Source organism: Globicephala melas, unplaced genomic scaffold (genome assembly GCF_963455315.2).
Source record: "Globicephala melas unplaced genomic scaffold, mGloMel1.2 SCAFFOLD_339, whole genome shotgun sequence".
NCBI classification, from domain to species: domain Eukaryota; kingdom Metazoa; phylum Chordata; class Mammalia; order Artiodactyla; family Delphinidae; genus Globicephala; species Globicephala melas.
Genome location: NW_027207508.1, coordinates 169,480 through 193,099, shown reverse-complemented (window position 1 = coordinate 193,099; position 23,620 = coordinate 169,480).

The following is a 23,620-nucleotide window of genomic DNA, read 5'->3' as shown; positions in this document are numbered from 1 at the left end:
AACCCTAGCCCGAACCCTAACCCTAACCCTTCCCCGAAGCCTGACCCTCAGCCGTCCCCTAATCCTAACCCGTACGCTGACACTAACCCGCGCCCTCACACGTACGCTCCCCCTAGAGCGTTGTCGTACCCTCACCTGGACCCTAAACCGTCCCCGTCCCCTAACCCTAACCCTAGCCCGAACCCTAACCCTAACCCTTCCCCGAAGCCTGACCCTCAGCCGTCCCCTAATCCTAACCCGTACGCTGACACTAACCCGCGCCCTCACACGTACGCTCCCCCTAGAGCGTTGTCGTACCCTCACCTGGACCCTAAACCGTCCCCGTCCCCTAACCCTAACCCTAGCCCGAACCCTAACCCTAACCCTTCCCCGAAGCCTGACCCTCAGCCGTCCCCTAATCCTAACCCGTACGCTGACACTAACCCGCGCCCTCACACGTACGCTCCCCCTAGAGCGTTGTCGTACCCTCACCTGGACCCTAAACCGTCCCCGTCCCCTAACCCTAACCCTAGCCCGAACCCTAACCCTACCCCTTCCCCGAAGCCTGACCCTCAGCCGTCCCCTAATCCTAACCCGTACGCTGACACTAACCCGCGCCCTCACACGTACGCTCCCCCTAGAGCGTTGTCGTACCCTCACCTGGACCCTAAACCGTCCCCGTCCCCTAACCCTTACCCTAGCCCGAACCCTAACCCTAACCCTTCCCCGAAGCCTGACCCTCAGCCGTCCCCTAATCCTAACCCGTACGCTGACACTAACCCGCGCCCTCACACGTACGCTCCCCCTAGAGCGTTGTCGTACCCTCACCTGGACCCTAAACCGTCCCCGTCCCCTAACCCTAACCCTAGCCCGAACCCTAACCCTAACCCTTCCCCGAAGCCTGACCCTCAGCCGTCCCCTAATCCTAACCCGTACGCTGACACTAACCCATGCCCTCACACGTACGCTCCCCCTAGAGCGTTGTCGTACCCTCACCTGGACCCTAAACCGTCCCCGTCCCCTAACCCTAACCCTAGCCCGAACCCTAACCCTTCCCCGAAGCCTGACCCTCAGCCGTCCCCTAATCCTAACCCGTACGCTGACACTAACCCGCGCCCTCACACGTACGCTCCCCCTAGAGCGTTGTCGTACCCTCACCTGGACCCTAAACCGTCCCCGTCCCCTAACCCTAACCCTAGCCCGAACCCTAACCCTAACCCTTCCCCGAAGCCTGACCCTCAGCCGTCCCCTAATCCTAACCCGTACGCTGACACTAACCCGCGCCCTCACACGTACGCTCCCCCTAGAGCGTTGTCGTACCCTAACCTGGACCCTGAACCGTCCCCGTCCCCTAACCCTAACCCTAGCCCGAACCCTAACCCTAACCCTTCCCCGAAGCCTGACCCTCAGCCGTCCCCTAATCCTAACCCGTACGCTGACACTAACCCGCGCCCTCACACGTACGCTCCCCCTAGAGCGTTGTCGTACCCTCACCTGGACCCTAAACCGTCCCCGTCCCCTAACCCTAACCCTAGCCCGAACCCTAACCCTAACCCTTCCCCGAAGCCTGACCCTCAGCCGTCCCCTAATCCTAAACCGTACGCTGACACTAACCCGCGCCCTCACACGTACGCTCCCCCTAGAGCGTTGTCGTACCCTCACCTGGACCCTAAACCGTCCCCGTCCCCTAACCCTAACCCTAGCCCGAAGCCTAACCCTAACCATTCCCCGAAGCCTGACCCTCAGCCGTCCCCTAATCCTAACCCGTACGCTGACACTAACCCGCGCCCTCACACGTACGCTCCCCCTAGAGCGTTGTCGTACCCTCACCTGGACCCTAAACCGTCCCCGTCCCCTAACCCTAACCCTAGACCGAACCCTAACCCTTCCCCGAAGCCTGACCCTCAGCCGTCCCCTAATCCTAACCCGTACGCTGACACTAACCCGCGCCCTCACACGTACGCTCCCCCTAGAGCGTTGTCGTAACCTCACCTGGACCCTAAACCATCCCCGTCCCCTAACCCTAACCCTAGCCCGAACCCTAACCCTAACCCTTCCCCGAAGCCTGACCCTCAGCCGTCCCCTAATCCTAACCCGTACGTTGACACTAACCCGCGCCCTCACACGTACGCTCCCCCTAGAGCGTTGTCGTACCCTCACCTGGACCCTAAACCGTCCCCGTCCCCTAACCCTAACCCTAGCCCGAACCCTAACCCTACCCCTTCCCCGAAGCCTGACCCTCAGCCGTCCCCTAATCCTAACCCGTACGCTGACACTAACCCGCGCCCTCACACGTACGCTCCCCCTAGAGCGTTGTTGTACCCTCACCTGGACCCTAAACCGTCCCCGTCCCCTAACCCTAACCCTAGCCCGAACCCTAACCCTAACCCTTCCCCGAAGCCTGACCCTCAGCCGTCCCCTAATTCTAACCCGTACGCTGACACTAACCCGCGCCCTCACACGTACGCTCCCCCTAGAGCGTTGTCGTACCCTCACCTGGACCCTAAACCGTCCCCGTCCCCTAACCCTAACCCTAGCCCGAACCCTAACCCTAACCCTTCCCCGAAGCCTGACCCTCAGCCGTCCCCTAATCCTAACCCGTACGCTGACACTAACCCATGCCCTCACACGTACGCTCCCCCTAGAGCGTTGTCGTACCCTCACCTGGACCCTAAACCGTCCCCGTCCCCTAACCCTAACCCTAGCCCGAACCCTAACCCTTCCCCGAAGCCTGACCCTCAGCCGTCCCCTAATCCTAACCCGTACGCTGACACTAACCCGCGCCCTCACACGTACGCTCCCCCTAGAGCGTTGTCGTACCCTCACCTGGACCCTAAACCGTCCCCGTCCCCTAACCCTAACCCTAGACCGAACCCTAACCCTAACCCTTCCCCGAAGCCTGACCCTCAGCCGTCCCCTAATCCTAACCCGTACGCTGACACTAACCCGCGCCCTCACACGTACGCTCCCCCTAGAGCGTTGTCGTACCCTAACCTGGACCCTGAACCGTCCCCGTCCCCTAACCCTAACCCTAGCCCGAACCCTAACCCTAACCCTTCCCCGAAGCCTGACCCTCAGCCGTCCCCTAATCCTAACCCGTACGCTGACACTAACCCGCGCCCTCACACGTACGCTCCCCCTAGAGCGTTGTCGTACCCTCACCTGGACCCTAAACCGTCCCCGTCCCCTAACCCTAACCCTAGCCCGAACCCTAACCCTAACCCTTCCCCGAAGCCTGACCTTCAGCCGTCCCCTAATCCTAACCCGTACGCTGACACTAACCCGCGCCCTCACACGTACGCTCCCCCTAGAGCGTTGTCGTACCCTCACCTGGACCCTAAACCGTCCCCGTCCCCTAACCCTAACCCGAGCCCGAAGCCTAACCCTAACCCTTCCCCGAAGCCTGACCCTCAGCCGTCCCCTAATCCTAACCCGTACGCTGACACTAACCCGCGCCCTCACACGTACGCTCCCCCTAGAGCGTTGTCGTACCCTCACCTGGACCCTAAACCGTCCCCGTCCCCTAACCCTAACCCTAGCCCGAACCCTAACCCTTCCCCGAAGCCTGACCCTCAGCCGTCCCCTAATCCTAACCCGTACGCTGACACTAACCCGCGCCCTCACACGTACGCTCCCCCTAGAGCGTTTTCGTACCCTCACCTGGACCCTAAACCATCCCCGTCCCCTAACCCTAACCCTAGCCCGAACCCTAACCCTAACCCTTCCCCGAAGCCTGACCCTCAGCCGTCCCCTAATCCTAACCCGTACGTTGACACTAACCCGCGCCCTCACACGTACGCTCCCCCTAGAGCGTTGTCGTACCCTCACCTGGACCCTAAACCGTCCCCGTCCCCTAACCCTAACCCTAGCCCGAACCCTAACCCTAACCCTTCCCCGAAGCCTGACCCTCAGCCGTCCCCTAATCCTAACCCGTACGCTGACACTAACCCGCGCCCTCACACGTACGCTCCCCCTAGAGCGTTGTCATACACTCACCTGGACCCTAAACCGTCCCCGTCCCCTAACCCTAACCCTAGCCCGAACCCTAACCCTAACCCTTCCCCGAAGCCTGACCCTCAGCCGTCCCCTAATCCTAACACGTACGCTGACACTAACCCACGCCCTCACACGTACGCTCCCCCTAGAGCGTTGTCGTACCCTCACCTGGACCCTAAACCGTCCCCGTCCCCTAACCCTAACCCTAGCCCGAACCCTAACCCTAACCCTTCCCCGAAGCCTGACCCTCAGCCGTCCCCTAATCCTAACCCGTACGCTGACACTAACCCGCGCCCTCACACGTACGCTCCCCCTAGAGCGTTGTCGTACCCTCACCTGGACCCTAAACCGTCCCCGTCCCCTAACCCTAACCCTAGCCCGAAGCCTAACCCTAACCCTTCCCCGAAGCCTGACCCTCAGCCGTCCCCTAATCCTAACCCGTACGCTGACACTAACCCGCGCCCTCACACGTACGCTCCCCCTAGAGCGTTGTCGTACCATCACCTGGACCCTAAACCGTCCCCGTCCCCTAACCCTAACCCTAGCCCGAACCCTAACCCTAAACCTTCCCCGAAGCCTGACCCTCAGCCGTCCCCTAATCCTAACCCGTACGCTGACACTAACCCGCGCCCTCACACGTACGCTCCCCCTAGAGCGTTGTCGTACCCTCACCTGGACCCTAAACCGTCCCCGTCCCCTAACCCTAACCCTAGCCCGAACCCTAACCCTAACCCTTCCCCGAAGCCTGACCCTCAGCCGTCCCCTAATCCTAACCCGTACGCTGACACTATCCCGCGCCCTCACACGTACGCTCCCCCTAGAGCGTTGTCGTACCCTCACCTGGACCCTAAACCGTCCCCGTCCCCTAACCCTAACCCTAGCCCGAACCCTAACCCTAACCCTTCCCTGAAGCCTGACCCTCAGCCGTCCCCTAATCCTAAACCGTACGCTGACACTAACCCGCGCCCTCACACGTACGCTCCTCCTAGAGCGTTGTCGTACCCTCACCTGGACCCTAAACCGTCCCCGTCCCCTAACCCTAACCCTAGCCCGAACCCTAACCCTAACCCTTCCCCGAAGCCTGACCCTCAGCCGTCCCCTAATCCTAACCCGTACGCTGACACTAACCCGCGCCCTCACACGTACGCTCCCCCTAGAGCGTTGTCGTACCCTCACCTGGACCCTAAACCGTCCCCGTCCCCTAACCCTAACCCTAGCCCGAACCCTAACCCTAACCCTTCCCCGAAGCCTGACCCTCAGCCGTCCCCTAATCCTAACCCGTACGCTGACACTAACCCGCGCCCTCACACGTACGCTCCCCCTAGAGCGTTGTCGTACCCTCACCTGGACCCTAAACCGTCCCCTAACCCTAACCCTAACCCTAGCCCGAACCCTAACCCTAACCCTTCCCCGAAGCCTGACCCTCAGCCGTCCCCTAATCCTAACCCGTACGCTGACACTAACCCGCGCCCTCACACGTACGCTCCCCCTAGAGCGTTGTCGTACCCTCACCTGGACCCTAAACCGTCCCCGTCCCCTAACCCTAACCCTAGCCCGAACCCTAACCCTAACCCTTCCCCGAAGCCTGACCCTCAGGCGTCCCCTAATCCTAACCCGTACGCTGACACTAACCCGCGCCCTCACACGTACGCTCCCCCTAGAGCGTTGTCGTACCCTCACCTGGACCCTAAACCGTCCCCGTCCCCTAACCCTAACCCTAGCCCGAACCCTAACACTTCCCCGAAGCCTGACCCTCAGCCGTCCCCTAATCCTAACCCGTACGCTGACACTAACCCGCGCCCTCACACGTACGCTCCCCCTAGAGCGTTGTCGTACCCTCACCTGGACCCTAAACCATCCCCGTCCCCTAACCCTAACCCTAGCCCGAACCCTAACCCTAACCCTTCCCCGAAGCCTGACCCTCAGCCGTCCCCTAATCCTAACCCGTACGTTGACACTAACCCGCGCCCTCACACGTACGCTCCCCCTAGAGCGTTGTCGTACCCTCACCTGGACCCTAAACCGTCCCCGTCCCCTAACCCTAACCCTAGCCCGAACCCTAACCCTAACCCTTCCCCGAAGCCTGACCCTCAGCCGTCCCCTAATCCTAACCCGTACGCTGACACTAACCCGCGCCCTCACACGTACGCTCCCCCTAGAGCGTTGTCGTACCCTCACCTGGACCCTAAACCGTCCCCGTCCCCTAACCCTAACCCTAGCCCGAACCCTAACCCTAACCCTTCCCCGAAGCCTGACCCTCAGCCGTCCCCTAATCCTAACCCGTACGCTGACACTAACCCGCGCCCTCACACGTACGCTCCCCCTAGAGCGTTGTCGTACCCTCACCTGGACCCTAAACCGTCCCCGTCCCCTAACCCTAACCCTAGCCCGAACCCTAACCCTAACCCTTCCCCGAAGCCTGACCCTCAGCCGTCACCTAATCCTAACCCGTACGCTGACACTAACCCGCGCCCTCACACGTACGCTCCCCCTAGAGCGTTGTCGTACCCTCACCTGGACCCTGAACCGTCCCCGTCCCCTAACCCTAACCCTAGCCCGAACCCTAACCCTAACCCTTCCCCGAAGCCTGACCCTCAGCCGTCCCCTAATCCTAACCCGTACGCTGACACTAACCCGCGCCCTCACACGTACGCTCCCCCTAGAGCGTTGTCGTACCCTCACCTGGACCCTGAACCGTCCCCGTCCCCTAACCCTAACCCTAGCCCGAACCCTAACCCTAACCCTTCCCCGAAGCCTGACCCTCAGCCGTCCCCTAATCCTAACCCGTACGCTGACACTAACCCGCGCCCTCACACGTACGCTCCCCCTAGAGCGTTGTCGTACCCTCACCTGGACCCTAAACCATCCCCGTCCCCTAACCCTAACCCTAGCCCGAACCCTAACCCTAACCCTTCCCCGAAGCCTGACCCTCAGCCGTCCCCTAATCCTAACCCGTACGTTGACACTAACCCGCGCCCTCACACGTACGCTCCCCCTAGAGCGTTGTCGTACCCTCACCTGGACCCTAAACCGTCCCCGTCCCCTAACCCTAACCCTAGCCCGAACCCTAACCCTAACCCTTCCCCGAAGCCTGACCCTCAGCCGTCCCCTAATCCTAACCCGTACGCTGACACTAACCCGCGCCCTCACACGTACGCTCCCCCTAGAGCGTTGTCGTACCCTCACCTGGACCCTAAACCGTCCCCGTCCCCTAACCCTAACCCTAGCCCGAACCCTAACCCTAACCCTTCCCCGAAGCCTGACCCTCAGCCGTCCCCTAATCCTAACCCGTACGCTGACACTAACCCGCGCCCTCACACGTACGCTCCCCCTAGAGCGTTGTCGTACCCTCACCTGGACCCTAAACCGTCCCCGTCCCCTAACCCTAACCCTAGCCCGAACCCTAACCCTAACCCTTCCCCGAAGCCTGACCCTCAGCCGTCACCTAATCCTAACCCGTACGCTGACACTAACCCGCGCCCTCACACGTACGCTCCCCCTAGAGCGTTGTCGTACCCTCACCTGGACCCTGAACCGTCCCCGTCCCCTAACCCTAACCCTAGCCCGAACCCTAACCCTAACCCTTCCCCGAAGCCTGACCCTCAGCCGTCCCCTAATCCTAACCCGTACGCTGACACTAACCCGCGCCCTCACACGTACGCTCCCCCTAGAGCGTTGTCGTACCCTCACCTGGACCCTGAACCGTCCCCGTCCCCTAACCCTAACCCTAGCCCGAACCCTAACCCTAACCCTTCCCCGAAGCCTGACCCTCAGCCGTCCCCTAATCCTAACCCGTACGCTGACACTAACCCGCGCCCTCACACGTACGCTCCCCCTAGAGCGTTGTCGTACCCTCACCTGGACCCTAAACCATCCCCGTCCCCTAACCCTAACCCTAGCCCGAACCCTAACCCTAACCCTTCCCCGAAGCCTGACCGTCAGCCGTCCCCTAATCCTAACCCGTACGCTGACACTAACCCGCGCCCTCACACGTACGCTCCCCCTAGAGCGTTGTCGTACCCTCACCTGGACCCTAAACCGTCCCCGTCCCCTAACCCTAACCCTAGCCCGAACCCTAACCCTAACCCTTCCCCGAAGCCTGACCCTCAGCCGTCCCCTAATCCTAACCCGTACGCTGACACTAACCCGCGCCCTCACACGTACGCTCCCCCTAGAGCGTTGTCGTACCCTCACCTGGACCCTAAACCGTCCCCGTCCCCTAACCCTAACCCTAGCCCGAACCCTAACCCTAACCCTTCCCCGAAGCCTGACCCTCAGCCGTCCCCTAATCCTAACCCGTACGCTGACACTAACCCGCGCCCTCACACGTACGCTCCCCCTAGAGCGTTGTCGTACCCTCACCTGGACCCTGAACCGTCCCCGTCCCCTAACCCTAACCCTAGCCCGAACCCTAACCCTAACCCTTCCCCGAAGCCTGACCCTCAGCCGTCCCCTAATCCTAACCCGTACGCTGACACTAACCCGCGCCCTCACACGTACGCTCCCCCTAGAGCATTGTCGTACCCTCACCTGGACCCTAAACCGTCCCCGTCCCCTAACCCTAACCCTAGCCCGAACCCTAACCCTAACCCTTCCCCGAAGCCTGACCCTCAGCCGTCCCCTAATCCTAACCCGTACGCTGACACTAACCCGCGCCCTCACACGTACGCTCCCCCTAGAGCGTTGTCGTACCCTCACCTGGACCCTAAACCGTCCCCGTCCCCTAACCCTAACCCTAGCCCGAACCCTAACCCTAACCCTTCCCCGAAGCCTGACCCTCAGCCGTCCCCTAATCCTAACCCGTACGCTGACACTAACCCGCGCCCTCACACGTACGCTCCCCCTAGAGCGTTGTCGTACCCTCACCTGGACCCTAAACCGTCCCCGTCCCCTAACCCTAACCCTAGCCCGAACCCTAACCCTAACCCTTCCCTGAAGCCTGACCCTCAGCCGTCCCCTAATCCTAAACCGTACGCTGACACTAACCCGCGCCCTCACACGTACGCTCCTCCTAGAGCGTTGTCGTACCCTCACCTGGACCCTAAACCGTCCCCGTCCCCTAACCCTAACCCTAGCCCGAACCCTAACCCTAACCCTTCCCCGAAGCCTGACCCTCAGCCGTCCCCTAATCCTAACCCGTACGCTGACACTAACCCGCGCCCTCACACGTACGCTCCCCCTAGAGCGTTGTCGTACCCTCACCTGGACCCTAAACCGTCCCCGTCCCCTAACCCTAACCCTAGCCCGAACCCTAACCCTAACCCTTCCCCGAAGCCTGACCCTCAGCCGTCCCCTAATCCTAACCCGTACGCTGACACTAACCCGCGCCCTCACACGTACGCTCCCCCTAGAGCGTTGTCGTACCCTCACCTGGACCCTAAACCGTCCCCTAACCCTAACCCTAACCCTAGCCCGAACCCTAACCCTAACCCTTCCCCGAAGCCTGACCCTCAGCCGTCCCCTAATCCTAACCCGTACGCTGACACTAACCCGCGCCCTCACACGTACGCTCCCCCTAGAGCGTTGTCGTACCCTCACCTGGACCCTAAACCGTCCCCGTCCCCTAACCCTAACCCTAGCCCGAACCCTAACCCTAACCCTTCCCCGAAGCCTGACCCTCAGCCGTCCCCTAATCCTAACCCGTACGCTGACACTAACCCGCGCCCTCACACGTACGCTCCCCCTAGAGCGTTGTCGTACCCTCACCTGGACCCTAAACCGTCCCCGTCCCCTAACCCTAACCCTAGCCCGAACCCTAACACTTCCCCGAAGCCTGACCCTCAGCCGTCCCCTAATCCTAACCCGTACGCTGACACTAACCCGCGCCCTCACACGTACGCTCCCCCTAGAGCGTTGTCGTACCCTCACCTGGACCCTAAACCATCCCCGTCCCCTAACCCTAACCCTAGCCCGAACCCTAACCCTAACCCTTCCCCGAAGCCTGACCCTCAGCCGTCCCCTAATCCTAACCCGTACGTTGACACTAACCCGCGCCCTCACACGTACGCTCCCCCTAGAGCGTTGTCGTACCCTCACCTGGACCCTAAACCGTCCCCGTCCCCTAACCCTAACCCTAGCCCGAACCCTAACCCTAACCCTTCCCCGAAGCCTGACCCTCAGCCGTCCCCTAATCCTAACCCGTACGCTGACACTAACCCGCGCCCTCACACGTACGCTCCCCCTAGAGCGTTGTCGTACCCTCACCTGGACCCTAAACCGTCCCCGTCCCCTAACCCTAACCCTAGCCCGAACCCTAACCCTAACCCTTCCCCGAAGCCTGACCCTCAGCCGTCCCCTAATCCTAACCCGTACGCTGACACTAACCCGCGCCCTCACACGTACGCTCCCCCTAGAGCGTTGTCGTACCCTCACCTGGACCCTAAACCGTCCCCGTCCCCTAACCCTAACCCTAGCCCGAACCCTAACCCTAACCCTTCCCCGAAGCCTGACCCTCAGCCGTCCCCTAATCCTAACCCGTACGCTGACACTAACCCGCGCCCTCACACGTACGCTCCCCCTAGAGCGTTGTCGTACCCTCACCTGGACCCTGAACCGTCCCCGTCCCCTAACCCTAACCCTAGCCCGAACCCTAACCCTAACCCTTCCCCGAAGCCTGACCCTCAGCCGTCCCCTAATCCTAACCCGTACGCTGACACTAACCCGCGCCCTCACACGTACGCTCCCCCTAGAGCGTTGTCGTACCCTCACCTGGACCCTGAACCGTCCCCGTCCCCTAACCCTAACCCTAGCCCGAACCCTAACCCTAACCCTTCCCCGAAGCCTGACCCTCAGCCGTCCCCTAATCCTAACCCGTACGCTGACACTAACCCGCGCCCTCACACGTACGCTCCCCCTAGAGCGTTGTCGTACCCTCAACTGGACCCTGAACCGTCCCCGTCCCCTAACCCTAACCCTAGCCCGAACCCTAACCCTAACCCTTCCCCGAAGCCTGACCCTCAGCCGTCCCCTAATCCTAACCCGTACGCTGACACTAACCCGCGCCCTCACACGTACGCTCCCCCTAGAGCGTTGTCGTACCCTCACCTGGACCCTAAACCGTCCCCGTCCCCTAACCCTAACCCTAGCCCGAACCCTAACCCTTCCCTGAAGCCTGACCCTCAGCCGTCCCCTAATCCTAACCCGTACGCTGACACTAACCCGCGCCCTCACACGTACGCTCCCCCTAGAGCGTTCTCGTACCCTCACCTGGACCCTAAACCATCCCCGTCCCCTAACCCTAACCCTAGCCCGAACCCTAACCCTAACCCTTCCCCGAAGCCTGACCCTCAGCCGTCCCCTAATCCTAACCCGTACGCTGACACTAACCCGCGCCCTCACACGTACGCTCCCCCTAGAGCGTTGTCGTACCCTCACCTGGACCCTAAACCGTCCCCGTCCCCTAACCCTAACCCTAGCCCGAACCCTAACCCTAACCCTTCCCCGAAGCCTGACCCTCACCCGTCCCCTAATCCTAACCCGTACGCTGACACTAACCCGCGCCCTCACACGTACGCTCCCCCTAGAGCGTTGTCGTACCCTCACCTGGACCCTGAACCGTCCCCGTCCCCTAACCCTAACCCTAGCCCGAACCCTAACCCTAACCCTTCCCCGAAGCCTGACCCTCAGCCGTCCCCTAATCCTAACCCGTACGCTGACACTAACCCGCGCCCTCACACGTACGCTCCCCCTAGAGCGTTGTCGTACCCTCACCTGGACCCTAAACCGTCCCCGTCCCCTAACCCTAACCCTAGCCCGAACCCTAACCCTAACCCTTCCCCGAAGCCTGACCCTCAGCCGTCCCCTAATCCTAACCCGTACGCTGACACTAACCCATGCCCTCACACGTACGCTCCCCCTAGAGCGTTGTCGTACCCTCACCTGGACCCTAAACCGTCCCCGTCCCCTAACCCTAACCCTAGCCCGAACCCTAACCCTTCCCCGAAGCCTGACCCTCAGCCGTCCCCTAATCCTAACCCGTACGCTGACACTAACCCGCGCCCTCACACGTATGCTCCCCCTAGAGCGTTGTCGTACCCTCACCTGGACCCTAAACCGTCCCCGTCCCCTAACCCTAACCCTAGCCCGAACCCTAACCCTAACCCTTCCCCGAAGCCTGACCCTCAGCCGTCCCCTAATCCTAACCGGTACGCTGACACTAACCCGCGCCCTCACACGTACGCTCCCCCTAGAGCGTTGTCGTACCCTCACCTGGACCCTAAACCGTCCCCGTCCCCTAACCCTAACCCTAGCCCGAAGCCTAACCCTAACCCTTCCCCGAAGCCTGACCCTCAGCCGTCCCCTAATCCTAACCCGTACGCTGACACTAACCCGCGCCCTCACACGTACGCTCCCCCTAGAGCGTTGTCGTACCCTCACCTGGACCCTAAACCGTCCCCGTCCCCTAACCCTAACCCTAGCCCGAACCCTAACCCTTCCCCGAAGCCTGACCCTCAGCCGTCCCCTAATCCTAACCCGTACGCTGACACTAACCCGCGCCCTCACACGTACGCTCCCCCTAGAGCGTTGTCGTACCCTCACCTGGACCCTAAACCGTCCCCGTCCCCTAACCCTAACCCTAGCCCGAACCCTAACCCTAACCCTTCCCCGAAGCCTGACCCTCAGCCGTCCCCTAATCCTAACCCGTACGCTGACACTAACCCGCGCCCTCACACGTACGCTCCCCCTAGAGCGTTGTCGTACCCTCACCTGGACCCTAAACCGTCCCCGTCCCCTAACCCTAACCCTAGCCCGAACCCTAACCCTAACCCTTCCCCGAAGCCTGACCCTCAGCCGTCCCCTAATCCTAACCCGTACGCTGACACTAACCCGCGCCCTCACACGTACGCTCCCCCTAGAGCGTTGTCGTACCCTCACCTGGACCCTAAACCGTCCCCGTCCCCTAACCCTAACCCTAGCCCGAACCCTAAACCTAACCCTTCCCCGAAGCCTGACCCTCAGCCGTCCCCTAATCCTAACCCGTACGCTGACACTAACCCGCGCCCTCACACGTACGCTCCCCCTAGAGCGTTGTCGTACCCTCACCTGGACCCTAAACCGTCCCCGTCCCCTAACCCTAACCCTAGCCCGAAGCCTGACCCTCAGCCGTCCCCTAATCCTAACCCGTACGCTGACACTAACCCGCGCCCTCACACGTACGCTCCCCCTAGAGCGTTGTCGTACCCTCACCTGGACCCTGAACCGTCCCCGTCCCCTACCCTAACCCTAGCCCGAACCCTAACCCTAACCCTTCCCCGAAGCCTGACCCTCAGCCGTCCCCTAATCCTAACCCGTACGCTGACACTAACCCGCGCCCTCACACGTACGCTCCCCCTAGAGCGTTGTCGTACCCTCACCTGGACCCTAAACCGTCCCCGTCCCCTAACCCTAACCCTAGCCCGAACCCTAACCCTAACCCATCCCCGAAGCCTGACCCTCAGCCGTCCCCTAATCCTAACCCGTACGCTGACACTAACCCGCGCCCTCACACGTACGCTCCCCCTAGAGCGTTGTCGTACGCTCACCTGGACCCTAAACCATCCCCGTCCCCTAACCCTAACCGTAGCCCGAACCCTAACCCTAACCCTTCCCCGAAGCCTGACCCTCAGCCGTCCCCTAATCCTAACCCGTACGCTGACACTAACCCGCGCCCTCACACGTACGCTCCCCCTAGAGCGTTGTCGTACCCTCACCTGGACCCTAAACCGTCCCCGTCCCCTAACCCTAACCCTAGCCCGAACCCTAACCCTAACCCTTCCCCGAAGCCTGACCCTCAGCCGTCCCCTAATCCTAACCCGTAGGCTGACACTAACCCGCGCCCTCACACGTACGCTCCCCCTAGAGCGTTGTCGTACCCTCACCTGGACCCTAAACCGTCCCCGTCCCCTAACCCTAACCCTAGCCCGAACCCTAACCCTAACCCTTCCCCGAAGCCTGACCCTCAGCCGTCCCCTAATCCTAACCCGTACGCTGACACTAACCCGCGCCCTCACACGTACGCTCCCCCTAGAGCGTTGTCGTACCCTCACCTGGACCCTAAACCGTCCCCGTCCCCTAACCCTAACCCTAGCCCGAACCCTAACCCTAACCCTTCCCCGAAGCCTGACCCTCAGCCGTCCCCTAATCCTAACCCGTACGCTGACACTAACCCGCGCCCTCACACGTACGCTCCCCCTAGAGCGTTGTCGTACCCTCACCTGGACCCTGAACCGTCCCCGTCCCCTAACCCTAACCCTAGCCCGAACCCTAACCCTAACCCTTCCCCGAAGCCTGACCCTCAGCCGTCCCCTAATCCTAACCCGTACGCTGACACTAACCCGCGCCCTCACACGTACGCTCCCCCTAGAGCGTTGTCGTACCCTCACCTGGACCCTAAACCGTCCCCGTCCCCTAACCCTAACCCTAGCCCGAACCCTAACCCTAACCCTTCCCCGAAGCCTGACCCTCAGCCGTCCCCTAATCCTAACCCGTACGCTGACACTAACCCGCGCCCTCACACGTACGCTCCCCCTAGAGCGTTGTCGTACCCTCACCTGGACCCTAAACCGTCCCCGTCCCCTAACCCTAACCCTAGCCCGAACCCTAACCCTTCCCCGAAGCCTGACCCTCAGCCGTCCCCTAATCCTAACCCGTACGCTGACACTAACCCGCGCCCTCACACGTACGCTCCCCCTAGAGCGTTGTCGTACCCTCACCTGGACCCTAAACCGTCCCCGTCCCCTAACCCTAACCCTAGCCCGAACCCTAACCCTAACCCTTCCCCGAAGCCTGACCCTCAGCCGTCCCCTAATCCTAACCCGTACGCTGACACTAACCCGCGCCCTCACACGTACGCTCCCCCTAGAGCGTTGTCGTACCCTCATCTGGACCCTAAACCGTCCCCGTCCCCTAACCCTAACCCTAGCCCGAACCCTAACCCTAACCCTTCCCCGAAGCCTGACCCTTAGCCGTCCCCTAATCCTAAACCGTACGCTGACACTAACCCGCGCCCTCACACGTACGCTCCCCCTAGAGCGTTGTCGTACCCTCACCTGGACCCTAAACCGTCCCCGTCCCCTAACCCTAACCCTAGCCCGAAGCCTAACCCTAACACTTCCCCGAAGCCTGACCCTCAGCCGTCCCCTAATCCTAACCCGTACGCTGACACTAACCCGCGCCCTCACACGTACGCTCCCCCTAGAGCGTTGTCGTACCCTCACCTGGACCCTAAACCGTCCCCGTCCCCTAACCCTAACCCTAGCCCGAACCCTAACCCTTCCCCGAAGCCTGACCCTCAGCCGTCCCCTAATCCTAACCCGTACGCTGACACTAACCCGCGCCCTCACACGTCCGCTCCCCCTAGAGCGTTGTCGTACCCTCACCTGGACCCTAAACCGTCCCCGTCCCCTAACCCTAACCCTAGCCCGAACCCTAACCCTAACCCTTCCCCGAAGCCTGACCCTCAGCCGGCCCCTAATCCTAACCCGTACGTTGACACTAACCCGCGCCCTCACACGTACGCTCCCCCTAGAGCTTTGTCGTACCCTCACCTGGACCCTAAACCGTCCCCGTCCCCTAACCCTAACCCTAGCCCGAACCCTAACCCTAACCCTTCCCCGAAGCCTGACCCTCAGCCGTCCCCTAATCCTAACCCGTACGCTGACACTAACCCGCGCCCTCACACGTACGCTCCCCCTAGAGCGTTGTCGTACCCTCACCTGGACCCTAAACCGTCCCCGTCCCCTAACCCTAACCCTAGCCCGAAGCCTAACCCTAACCCTTCCCCGAAGCCTGACCCTCAGCCGTCCCCTAATCCTAACCCGTACGCTGACACTAACTCGCGCCCTCACACGTACGCTCCCCCTAGAGCGTTGTCGTACCCTCACCTGGACCCTAAACCGTCCCCGTCCCCTAACCCTAACCCTAGCCCGAACCCTAACCCTAACCCTTCCCCGAAGCCTGACCCTCAGCCGTCCCTTAATCCTAACCCGTACGCTGACACTAACCCGCGCCCTCACACGTACGCTCCCCCTAGAGCGTTGTCGTACCCTCACCTGGACCCTAAACCGTCCCCGTCCCCTAACCCTAACCCTAGCCCGAAGCCTAACCCTAACCCTTCCCCGAAGCCTGACCCTCAGCCGTCCCCTAATCCTAACCCGTACGCTGACACTAACCCGCGCCCTCACACGTACGCTCCCCCTAGAGCGTTGTCGTACCATCACCTGGACCCTAAACCGTCCCCGTCCCCTAACCCTAACCCTAGCCCGAACCCTAACCCTAACCCTTCCCCGAAGCCTGACCCTCAGCCGTCCCCTAATCCTAACCCGTACGCTGACACTAACCCGCGCCCTCACACGTACGCTCCCCCTAGAGCGTTGTCGTACCCTCACCTGGACCCTAAACCGTCCCCGTCCCCTAACCCTAACCCTAGCCCGAACCCTAACCCTAACCCTTCCCCGAAGCCTGACCCTCAGCCGTCCCCTAATCCTAACCCGTACGCTGACACTAACCCGCGCCCTCACACGTACGCTCCCCCTAGAGCGTTGTCGTACCCTCACCTGGACCCTAAACCGTCCCCGTCCCCTAACCCTAACCCTAGCCCGAACCCTAACCCTTCCCCGAAGCCTGACCCTCAGCCGTCCCCTAATCCTAACCCGTACGCTGACACTAACCCGCGCCCTCACACGTACGCTCCCCCTAGAGCGTTGTCGTACCCTCACCTGGACCCTAAACCATCCCCGTCCCCTAACCCTAACCCTAGCCCGAACCCTAACCCTAACCCTTCCCCGAAGCCTGACCCTCAGCCGTCCCCTAATCCTAACCCGTACGCTGACACTAACCCGCGCCCTCACACGTACGCTCCCCCTAGAGCGTTGTCGTACCCTCACCTGGACCCTAAACCGTCCCCGTCCCCTAACCCTAACCCTAGCCCGAACCCTAACCCTAACCCTTCCCCGAAGCCTGACCCTCAGCCGTCCCCTAATCCTAACCCGTACGCTGACACTAACCCGCGCCCTCACACGTACGCTCCCCCTAGAGCGTTGTCGTACCCTCACCTGGACCCTAAACCGTCCCCGTCCCCTAACCCTAACCCTAGCCCGAACCCTAACCCTAACCCTTCCCCGAAGCCTGACCCTCAGCCGTCCCCTAATCCTAACCCGTACGCTGACACTAACCCGCGCCCTCACACGTACGCTCCCCCTAGAGCGTTGTCGTACCCTCACCTGGACCCTGAACCGTCCCCGTCCCCTAACCCTAACCCTAGCCCGAACCCTAACCCTAACCCTTCCCCGAAGCCTGACCCTCAGCCGTCCCCTAATCCTAACCCGTACGCTGACACTAACCTGCGCCCTCACACGTACGCTCCCCCTAGAGCGTTGTCGAACCCTCACCTGGACCCTAAACCGTCCCCGTCCCCTAACCCTAACCCTAGCCCGAACCCTAACCCTAACACTTCCCCGAAGCCTGACCCTCAGCCGTCCCCTAATCCTAACCCGTACGCTGACACTAACCCGCGCCCTCACACGTACGCTCCCCCTAGAGCGTTGTCGTACCCTCACCTGGACCCTAAACCATCCCCGTCCCCTAACCCTAACCCTAGCCCGAACCCTAACCCTAACCCTTCCCCGAAGCCTGACCCTCAGCCGTCCCCTAATCCTAACCCGTACGCTGACACTAACCCGCGCCCTCACACGTACGCTCCCCCTAGAGCGTTGTCGTACCCTCACCTGGACCCTAAACCGTCCCCGTCCCCTAACCCTAACCCTAGCCCGAACCCTAACCCTAACCCTTCCCCGAAGCCTGACCCTCACCCGTCCCCTAATCCTAACCCGTACGCTGACACTAACCCGCGCCCTCACACGTACGCTCCCCCTAGAGCGTTGTCGTACCCTCACCTGGACCCTGAACCGTCCCCGTCCCCTAACCCTAACCCTAGCCCGAACCCTAACCCTAACCCTTCCCCGAAGCCTGACCCTCAGCCGTCCCCTAATCCTAACCCGTACGCTGACACTAACCCGCGCCCTCACACGTACGCTCCCCCTAGAGCGTTGTCGTACCCTCACCTGGACCCTAAACCGTCCCCGTCCCCTAACCCTAACCCTAGCCCGAACCCTAACCCTAACCCTTCCCCGAAGCCTGACCCTCAGCCGTCCCCTAATCCTAACCCGTACGCTGACACTAACCCATGCCCTCACACGTACGCTCCCCCTAGAGCGTTGTCGTACCCTCACCTGGACCCTAAACCGTCCCCGTCCCCTAACCCTAACCCTAGCCCGAACCCTAACCCTTCCCCGAAGCCTGACCCTCAGCCGTCCCCTAATCCTAACCCGTACGCTGACACTAACCCGCGCCCTCACACGTATGCTCCCCCTAGAGCGTTGTCGTACCCTCACCTGGACCCTAAACCGTCCCCGTCCCCTAACCCTAACCCTAGCCCGAACCCTAACCCTAACCCTTCCCCGAAGCCTGACCCTCAGCCGTCCCCTAATCCTAACCGGTACGCTGACACTAACCCGCGCCCTCACACGTACGCTCCCCCTAGAGCGTTGTCGTACCCTCACCTGGACCCTAAACCGTCCCCGTCCCCTAACCCTAACCCTAGCCCGAAGCCTAACCCTAACCCTTCCCCGAAGCCTGACCCTCAGCCGTCCCCTAATCCTAACCCGTACGCTGACACTAACCCGCGCCCTCACACGTACGCTCCCCCTAGAGCGTTGTCGTACCCTCACCTGGACCCTAAACCGTCCCCGTCCCCTAACCCTAACCCTAGCCCGAACCCTAACCCTTCCCCGAAGCCTGACCCTCAGCCGTCCCCTAATCCTAACCCGTACGCTGACACTAACCCGCGCCCTCACACGTACGCTCCCCCTAGAGCGTTGTCGTACCCTCACCTGGACCCTAAACCGTCCCCGTCCCCTAACCCTAACCCTAGCCCGAACCCTAACCCTAACCCTTCCCCGAAGCCTGACCCTCAGCCGTCCCCTAATCCTAACCCGTACGCTGACACTAACCCGCGCCCTCACACGTACGCTCCCCCTAGAGCGTTGTCGTACCCTCACCTGGACCCTAAACCGTCCCCGTCCCCTAACCCTAACCCTAGCCCGAACCCTAACCCTAACCCTTCCCCGAAGCCTGACCCTCAGCCGTCCCCTAATCCTAACCCGTACGCTGACACTAACCCGCGCCCTCACACGTACGCTCCCCCTAGAGCGTTGTCGTACCCTCACCTGGACCCTAAACCGTCCCCGTCCCCTAACCCTAACCCTAGCCCGAACCCTAAACCTAACCCTTCCCCGAAGCCTGACCCTCAGCCGTCCCCTAATCCTAACCCGTACGCTGACACTAACCCGCGCCCTCACACGTACGCTCCCCCTAGAGCGTTGTCGTACCCTCACCTGGACCCTAAACCGTCCCCGTCCCCTAACCCTAACCCTAGCCCGAAGCCTGACCCTCAGCCGTCCCCTAATCCTAACCCGTACGCTGACACTAACCCGCGCCCTCACACGTACGCTCCCCCTAGAGCGTTGTCGTACCCTCACCTGGACCCTGAACCGTCCCCGTCCCCTACCCTAACCCTAGCCCGAACCCTAACCCTAACCCTTCCCCGAAGCCTGACCCTCAGCCGTCCCCTAATCCTAACCCGTACGCTGACACTAACCCGCGCCCTCACACGTACGCTCCCCCTAGAGCGTTGTCGTACCCTCACCTGGACCCTAAACCGTCCCCGTCCCCTAACCCTAACCCTAGCCCGAACCCTAACCCTAACCCATCCCCGAAGCCTGACCCTCAGCCGTCCCCTAATCCTAACCCGTACGCTGACACTAACCCGCGCCCTCACACGTACGCTCCCCCTAGAGCGTTGTCGTACCCTCACCTGGACCCTAAACCATCCCCGTCCCCTAACCCTAACCGTAGCCCGAACCCTAACCCTAACCCTTCCCCGAAGCCTGACCCTCAGCCGTCCCCTAATCCTAACCCGTACGCTGACACTAACCCGCGCCCTCACACGTACGCTCCCCCTAGAGCGTTGTCGTACCCTCACCTGGACCCTAAACCGTCCCCGTCCCCTAACCCTAACCCTAGCCCGAACCCTAACCCTAACCCTTCCCCGAAGCCTGACCCTCAGCCGTCCCCTAATCCTAACCCGTAGGCTGACACTAACCCGCGCCCTCACACGTACGCTCCCCCTAGAGCGTTGTCGTACCCTCACCTGGACCCTAAACCGTCCCCGTCCCCTAACCCTAACCCTAGCCCGAACCCTAACCCTAACCCTTCCCCGAAGCCTGACCCTCAGCCGTCCCCTAATCCTAACCCGTACGCTGACACTAACCCGCGCCCTCACACGTACGCTCCCCCTAGAGCGTTGTCGTACCCTCACCTGGACCCTAAACCGTCCCCGTCCCCTAACCCTAACCCTAGCCCGAACCCTAACCCTAACCCTTCCCCGAAGCCTGACCCTCAGCCGTCCCCTAATCCTAACCCGTACGCTGACACTAACCCGCGCCCTCACACGTACGCTCCCCCTAGAGCGTTGTCGTACCCTCACCTGGACCCTGAACCGTCCCCGTCCCCTAACCCTAACCCTAGCCCGAACCCTAACCCTAACCCTTCCCCGAAGCCTGACCCTCAGCCGTCCCCTAATCCTAACCCGTACGCTGACACTAACCCGCGCCCTCACACGTACGCTCCCCCTAGAGCGTTGTCGTACCCTCACCTGGACCCTAAACCGTCCCCGTCCCCTAACCCTAACCCTAGCCCGAACCCTAACCCTAACCCTTCCCCGAAGCCTGACCCTCAGCCGTCCCCTAATCCTAACCCGTACGCTGACACTAACCCGCGCCCTCACACGTACGCTCCCCCTAGAGCGTTGTCGTACCCTCACCTGGACCCTAAACCGTCCCCGTCCCCTAACCCTAACCCTAGCCCGAACCCTAACCCTTCCCCGAAGCCTGACCCTCAGCCGTCCCCTAATCCTAACCCGTACGCTGACACTAACCCGCGCCCTCACACGTACGCTCCCCCTAGAGCGTTGTCGTACCCTCACCTGGACCCTAAACCGTCCCCGTCCCCTAACCCTAACCCTAGCCCGAACCCTAACCCTAACCCTTCCCCGAAGCCTGACCCTCAGCCGTCCCCTAATCCTAACCCGTACGCTGACACTAACCCGCGCCCTCACACGTACGCTCCCCCTAGAGCGTTGTCGTACCCTCATCTGGACCCTAAACCGTCCCCGTCCCCTAACCCTAACCCTAGCCCGAACCCTAACCCTAACCCTTCCCCGAAGCCTGACCCTTAGCCGTCCCCTAATCCTAAACCGTACGCTGACACTAACCCGCGCCCTCACACGTACGCTCCCCCTAGAGCGTTGTCGTACCCTCACCTGGACCCTAAACCGTCCCCGTCCCCTAACCCTAACCCTAGCCCGAAGCCTAACCCTAACACTTCCCCGAAGCCTGACCCTCAGCCGTCCCCTAATCCTAACCCGTACGCTGACACTAACCCGCGCCCTCACACGTACGCTCCCCCTAGAGCGTTGTCGTACCCTCACCTGGACCCTAAACCGTCCCCGTCCCCTAACCCTAACCCTAGCCCAAACCCTAACCCTTCCCCGAAGCCTGACCCTCAGCCGTCCCCTAATCCTAACCCGTACGCTGACACTAACCCGCGCCCTCACACGTCCGCTCCCCCTAGAGCGTTGTCGTACCCTCACCTGGACCCTAAACCGTCCCCGTCCCCTAACCCTAACCCTAGCCCGAACCCTAACCCTAACCCTTCCCCGAAGCCTGACCCTCAGCCGGCCCCTAATCCTAACCCGTACGTTGACACTAACCCGCGCCCTCACACGTACGCTCCCCCTAGAGCGTTGTCGTACCCTCACCTGGACCCTAAACCGTCCCCGTCCCCTAACCCTAACCCTAGCCCGAACCCTAACCCTAACCCTTCCCCGAAGCCTGACCCTCAGCCGTCCCCTAATCCTAACCCGTACGCTGACACTAACCCGCGCCCTCACACGTACGCTCCCCCTAGAGCGTTGTCGTACCCTCACCTGGACCCTAAACCGTCCCCGTCCCCTAACCCTAACCCTAGCCCGAAGCCTAACCCTAACCCTTCCCCGAAGCCTGACCCTCAGCCGTCCCCTAATCCTAACCCGTACGCTGACACTAACTCGCGCCCTCACACGTACGCTCCCCCTAGAGCGTTGTCGTACCCTCACCTGGACCCTAAACCGTCCCCGTCCCCTAACCCTAACCCTAGCCCGAACCCTAACCCTAACCCTTCCCCGAAGCCTGACCCTCAGCCGTCCCTTAATCCTAACCCGTACGCTGACACTAACCCGCGCCCTCACACGTACGCTCCCCCTAGAGCGTTGTCGTACCCTCACCTGGACCCTAAACCGTCCCCGTCCCCTAACCCTAACCCTAGCCCGAAGCCTAACCCTAACCCTTCCCCGAAGCCTGACCCTCAGCCGTCCCCTAATCCTAACCCGTACGCTGACACTAACCCGCGCCCTCACACGTACGCTCCCCCTAGAGCGTTGTCGTACCATCACCTGGACCCTAAACCGTCCCCGTCCCCTAACCCTAACCCTAGCCCGAACCCTAACCCTAACCCTTCCCCGAAGCCTGACCCTCAGCCGTCCCCTAATCCTAACCCGTACGCTGACACTAACCCGCGCCCTCACACGTACGCTCCCCCTAGAGCGTTGTCGTACCCTCACCTGGACCCTAAACCGTCCCCGTCCCCTAACCCTAACCCTAGCCCGAACCCTAACCCTAACCCTTCCCCGAAGCCTGACCCTCAGCCGTCCCCTAATCCTAACCCGTACGCTGACACTAACCCGCGCCCTCACACGTACGCTCCCCCTAGAGCGTTGTCGTACCCTCACCTGGACCCTAAACCGTCCCCGTCCCCTAACCCTAACCCTAGCCCGAACCCTAACCCTTCCCCGAAGCCTGACCCTCAGCCGTCCCCTAATCCTAACCCGTACGCTGACACTAACCCGCGCCCTCACACGTACGCTCCCCCTAGAGCGTTGTCGTACCCTCACCTGGACCCTAAACCATCCCCGTCCCCTAACCCTAACCCTAGCCCGAACCCTAACCCTAACCCTTCCCCGAAGCCTGACCCTCAGCCGTCCCCTAATCCTAACCCGTACGCTGACACTAACCCGCGCCCTCACACGTACGCTCCCCCTAGAGCGTTGTCGTACCCTCACCTGGACCCTAAACCGTCCCCGTCCCCTAACCCTAACCCTAGCCCGAACCCTAACCCTAACCCTTCCCCGAAGCCTGACCCTCAGCCGTCCCCTAATCCTAACCCGTACGCTGACACTAACCCGCGCCCTCACACGTACGCTCCCCCTAGAGCGTTGTCGTACCCTCACCTGGACCCTAAACCGTCCCCGTCCCCTAACCCTAACCCTAGCCCGAACCCTAACCCTAACCCTTCCCCGAAGCCTGACCCTCAGCCGTCCCCTAATCCTAACCCGTACGCTGACACTAACCCGCGCCCTCACACGTACGCTCCCCCTAGAGCGTTGTCGTACCCTCACCTGGACCCTGAACCGTCCCTGTCCCCTAACCCTAACCCTAGCCCGAACCCTAACCCTAACCCTTCCCCGAAGCCTGACCCTCAGCCGTCCCCTAATCCTAACCCGTACGCTGACACT